Raw genomic sequence first — 6,016 nt, 5'->3', positions numbered from 1 at the left:
GGTGGCTCACCCCTATAATCCTAGTACTTTGGGAGGTTGAGGTGGGCAGATCACCTGAGGTCAGGAGTTTGAGACCAGCCTGGTCAACGTGGCAAAACCCCGTCTCTACTAAAAGTACAAAAATTAGCCAGGCACGGTGGCACATGCCTGTAATCCCAGCTACTCAGGAGGCTGAGGCAGGAGAATTGCTTGAACCAAGGAGGTGGAGGTTGCAGTAAGCTGAGATTGTGCCATTGCACTCCAGACTGGGTAACAAGAGAGAAACTCTGTCTCACAAAAAAAAGAAAAGTAAAGAAAAGAAAGAAAGAAAGAAATGGCCTGGTGCTGTGGCTCACACCTGTAATCCCAGCACTTTGGGAGGCTAAGGCAGGCGGATCACCTGAGGTCAGGAGTTTGAAACCAGCCTGGCCAACATGGAAAAACCCCATCTCTACTAGAAATACAAAATTAGCCGGGCGTAGTAGCAGATGCCTGTAATCCCAACTACTTGGGAGGCTGAGACAGGAGAATCAACCTGGTAGGAGGAAGTTGCGGTAAGCCGAGATCAAGCCATTGCACTCCAACCTGGGCAACAAGAGCGAAACTCCATCAAAAGAAAAGAAAGAAAGAGAGAGAGAAGGAAAAAAGAAAAGATTCAAATATAATCATTTGGGTTCTAGCTTGTCTCAATGACATACACATTTATTTCCTACTTCCCTGTGGTTACACCCACTCACCATGATTAGAATTCAGATATTCTTGAAAACTGCCAGGCATAGTTGCGCATGCCTATAATCTCAGCTACTCTAGAGGCTGAGGCAGGAGGATTGCTTCAGGCCATAAATTCTTTTTTTTTTTGAGACGGAGTCTCGCTCTGTGGCCCAGGCTGGAGTGCAGTGGCCCGATCTCAGCTCACTGCAAGCTCCGCCTCCCGAGTTCCCGCCATTCTCCTGCCTCAGCCTCCCGAGTAGCTGGGACTACAGGCGCCGCCACCTCGCCCGGCTAGTTTTTTTGTATTGTTAGTAGAGACGGGGTTTCACCGTGTTAGCCAGGATGGTCTCGATCTCCTGACCTCGTGATCCGCCCGTCTCGGCCTCCCAAAGTGCTGGGATTACAGGCTTGAGCCACCGCGCCCGGCCCAGGCCATAAATTCAAGACCAGCCTGGCAACAGGACTTTTGCTCTGTTACCCAGGCTGGAATGCAGTGGTGCAATCTCGGCTCACTTGCAACCTCCGCCTCCCAGGTTCAAATGATTCTCCTGCCTCAGCCTCCTGAGTAGCTGGGATTTACAGGTGCACACCACCAAGCCCAGCTAATTTTTGTATTTTTAGTAGTGACAGGGTTTCACCATGTTGGTTAGGCTGGTCTCAAACTCCTGACCTCAGATGATCCACCCGCCTCGGCCTCCCAAAATGCTGGGATTACAGGTGTGAGTCAGTGCTCCCAGCCTGCCACAGGGATCTTATATGTCTAATTCACTACTGTAACTTAGCATGTTTTAGCACCTCGCACACACTAGGTGCTCAATAAATATTTGTTGAAGAAATAAAGGAATATGTATATTTTATTATAAACTATGTGAAATATTTTTAGAAGGTGACCCACAGAATTGCTAACCAGCGCTGAGATTATCATGATAGTTACTGGTGCACTTGTCTCCCAGGCCAGATGGTCAGAGGAAAGCACTCAAGAAATCTCAGTGAAATGAATTCAAATAGGAAACTATCTCTGAAACTTTTAGAACAGAAGATTTACTATCCTGAGTACTGAGATTTACAGAGATGGTTGAAGCCAGGCATGATGGCTCATGCCTCTAATCCTAACACTTTGGGAAGCCAAGGGTGGGGGCATCACCTGAGCCCGGGAGCTAGACACCAGCCTGGGCAACATGGTGAAATCTGTCTCTACGAAAACTACAAAAATTAACCGGGGGTAGTGATGTGAACCTGTAGTCCCAGCTACTCCAGAGGCTGAGGCGAGAGGATCATGTGAGCCTGGGAAGGTCAGGGCTGCAGTGAGCCGTGATTGTGCCACTGCACTCCAGCCTGGGCGACAGAATGAGACCCTGTCTCAAAAAAATAAAAATAAAAAATAGAGTTGGTTGAACAGCAGTGCTGTCTGCTAGGCCTTTCTTTGAGGGTGGAAATGTTCTCTATCTGTGCTAATACAGTATCCATGAGCCTCATATGGCTATTGAGCTTGCAAAATGTGGCTGATGAGACTTAGGAACTGAATCTTAAGTTTTATTTTAGTTAAACTGAAATAGCCACTTGTAGCAATGTCAGGAAGACTGGTCAGGAGGCCGTGCTTGAGACCTGGGTGGGCAGGGTGGCAGTGGATTAGATCTTCGGCCTTTAGAATTAAGCTAAAGGGCTTGAGCTTTACCTATGAGTTTTCAATGGGAAGTCACTGGAGAGTTTTAAGCAGGATAGAACATTTCATTCATTCCTCCATTGGCTTGATTTCTTTTCTTTTATAACACCCCCAACCCCATTTACTTCCCTGCTCCTCCACAAGCAATTACAATGTTGCACACGTTTTGGTTTTGATATACTCTGAGAGATATGGTTTGTTGTTTGTGGGAATGATTCTTTTTTTTTTTTTTTTTTTGAGACGGAGTCTCGCTCTGTCACCCAGGCTGGAGTGCAGTGGCCGGATCTCAGCTCACTGCAAACTCCGCCTCCCGGGTTCCCGCCATTCTCCTGCCTCAGCCTCCCGAGTAGCTGGGACTACAGGCGCCCGCCACCTCGCCCGGCTAGTTTTTTGTATTTTTTAGTAGAGACGGGGTTTCACCGTGTTAGCCAGGATGGTCTCGATCTCCTGACCTCGTGATCCGCCCGTCTCGGCCTCCCAAAGTGCTGGGATTACAGGCTTGAGCCACCGCGCCTGGCTGGAATGATTCTTTTTATGTGTGTCATGTCATTATGTGTCATGTCATTATATATACATTATATATACACACACACACACACACACACACATATATATATTTTTACTTTTTATTGAGACAGGGTCTCGCTGTGTCACCCAGGCTGGAGTGCAGTGGCAGGATCATAGCTCACTGTAGCCTTTACCTCCCAGGCCCAAGCAATCTTCCCACCTCAGCCCCTCCCAAGTAGCTGGGACTACAGGTGTGTGCCACCATGCCTGGCTAATTTTTTTAATTATTTGTGGAGACGGAGTTTCCCTATGTGGCCCAGGCTGGTCTGAAACTCCTGGCTGCAAACAATCACCCACCTCAGCCTCTCGAAGTGCTGGGGAGCCACCACCCCCCACCTGTTGTATATGTCTTATTTCTCACCCCTTTTCTCTAAACAATGTGTTTTTAAAATGCATCCTGGCAGCTGGGCGCACTGGCTCACGCCTGTCATCCCAGCACTTTGGGAGGCCAAGGCGGGTGGATCACGAGGTCAGGAGTTCAAGACCAGCCTAGCCAACACGGTGAAACCCCATCTCTACTAAAAACACACAAAACAATTAGCCAGGCGTGGTGGTGGGTGCCTGTAATCCCAGCTACTCAGGAGGCTGAGGCAGGAGAATCACTTGAACCCAGAAGGTGGAGGTTGCAGTGAGCCAAGATCACGTCATTGCACTCCAGCCTGGGCGACAAGAGCAAGACTCTGTCTTAAGAAAAAAAAAAAAAAAAAATCCATCCATGTTGTCATGTACTTCTGATTGCTGCATGACGCTCCACAGTATATACCCACATTTCACCCTCACACTCTCAGAGACGGATGCCCAGGTCGCCTCTAACTTCCCAGCTTCATTCTCATGGAGATCTTCTTTTTTTTTGAGACAGAGTCTCGTTCCATTGCCCAGATTGGAGTGTAGTGGGATGATCTCGGCTCCACGCAACCTCCGCCTTCCAAGTTCAAGCGATTCTCCTGCCTCAGCCTCCCCAGTAGCCGGGATTACAGGTACCTGCCACCACGTCCCGCTAATTTTTTTATATTTTTAGTAGAGATGGGGTTTCACCATGTTGGCCATGCTGGTCTTGAACGCCTGACCTCAGGTGATCCACCCACCTTGGCCTCCCAAAGTGCAGGGATTACAGGCATGAGCCACTGCACCCGGCCTCATGTATGTCTTCTGTAAAAGACTCTCTTCAGGTCACGTGCCTAGAGGATGAATTGCCTGATCATAGGGAATGTAAATATTTAATGTGAGGAAGTAATGCTAGAAAAAGAAATGCATTTTAGACAAACCTTTCTGCCTTCATTCATTCAGCCATATATTCACTGGTCACTTACTAGGTGCCAGGTACTGTTTCAGGAGCTGATAATATAGCAGTGAACAAGACAGATAAGATTCCAAGCTTACAAATGATAAACAAGAAAATATCAAGTAATAGCTGGGCACAGTGGCATGTGCCTGTAATCCCAGTTGCTTGGGAGGTTGAGATAGGAGGATCACTTGAGCCCAGCCTGGGCAACATAGCAAGACCTTGTCTCTGCAAATAAAAAATTAAAAAATTAGGCTGGCCACTGTGGCTCACACCTGTAATCCCAGCACTTTGGGAAGGCAAGGCGGACGGATCATAAGGTCAGGAGATCGAGACCATCCTGGCTAACACGGTGAAACCCCGTCTCTACTAAAAATACAAAAAATTAGCCGGGCATGGTGGTGGACACCTGTAGTCCCAGCTACTCAGGAGGCGGAGGCAGGAGAATGGCATGAACCTGGGAGGCAGAGCTTGCAGTGAGCTGAGACAGCACCACTGCACTCCAGCCTGGGTGACAGAGTGAGACTCCGTCTCCAAAAAAAAAAAAAATTTAAAAAGTTAGCCAGGTGCAGTGGCTCATGCCTGTAATCCCAGCACTTTGGAAGCCGAGACAGGTGGATTGCTTGAGATCAGGAGTTTGAGACCAGCCTGGCCAACATGGTGAAACCCTGTCTCTACTAAAAATACAAAAATTAGCCAGGCGTGGTGGCATGCACCCACAATCCTAGCTACTCAGGAGGCTAAGGCATGAGAATTGCTTGAACCTGGGAGGGGGAGCTTGCAGTGAGCCAAGATCATGCCACTTCACTCCAATGTGGACAACAGAGCGAGACTCCATTTCAAACAAAAAATTAAAAATTAGTCAGGCGTGGTGGCACGCACCTGTAGTCGGATCACTTGAGGTCAGGAGGCTGAGGTGGGAGGATCACTTGAGTACAGGAGGTCAAGACTGGAGTGACCTGTGGTCATGCCACTGCACCCCAGCTGGGATGACAGAGCAAGACCATGTCTGGGGAAAAAAAAAAAAAAGTTCACTGCCATATTATTATTTGTTGTGTTTGAGAATTGGAGGTGCCATGGGTGCTCCTCAGTGGAAATGTGAGCAGGTAAAATGTGGCACAACTCATACTGCAGAGCATGGTGCAGCAACGGCTTTGATCATCATAGAGCATGGGTGGATTTTAACAACACGGTACCAATTGCAAGTAAGATCAGAATGAAATCTATAGCAAGATGTTATTTAGAGAAATTGAAAATGCACACAAAAAGATACAGCAGATAAGACAAGGAGGTAGAGGCTAGAGAAAATGTAAAGGCTTTGACAGAGTGCTAGCTGAGCCTGCAAAGAGAGGACAGTGGAAAGAGCAGATAAAGAATAAATGTGTGGCCGGGCGCAGTGGCTCACGCCTGTAATTCCAGCTCCTTGCGAGGCTGAGGCAAGAGAATCGCTTGAACCCAGGAGGCAGAGGTTGCAGTGAGCCAAGATGTGCCACTGTACTGCAGCCTGGGCAACAAGAGCAAAACTCTGTCTCAATCAATCAATCAATCAGTGGGAGAGGATAAGATGGACACTGTGGGTGTGAAACCCTGTAGCTGCTGGGAAATAAGAGAGCAGTTATTAGGAGAGAGAAGAGGTAAACTCTGATTGGGCTGCAACAAAAAAGTTGGAGTGAAAAGTTTCTGGGAGTAGATGGCACCAGGGGATAGAGGTGACATCATCTTTTCTTTTCTTTTGAGACAGGGTCTCACTCTGTTGCCCAGACTACAGTGCAGTGGTGTGAACAGGGCCCACCAGAGCTACGGTGCAGTGGTGT

This window comes from Piliocolobus tephrosceles, chromosome 16 (assembly GCF_002776525.5).
Source record: "Piliocolobus tephrosceles isolate RC106 chromosome 16, ASM277652v3, whole genome shotgun sequence".
Lineage (NCBI taxonomy): Eukaryota > Metazoa > Chordata > Mammalia > Primates > Cercopithecidae > Piliocolobus > Piliocolobus tephrosceles.
The sequence above is the reverse complement of the archived record's forward strand: the minus strand, read 5'-3'. Positions refer to the sequence as shown.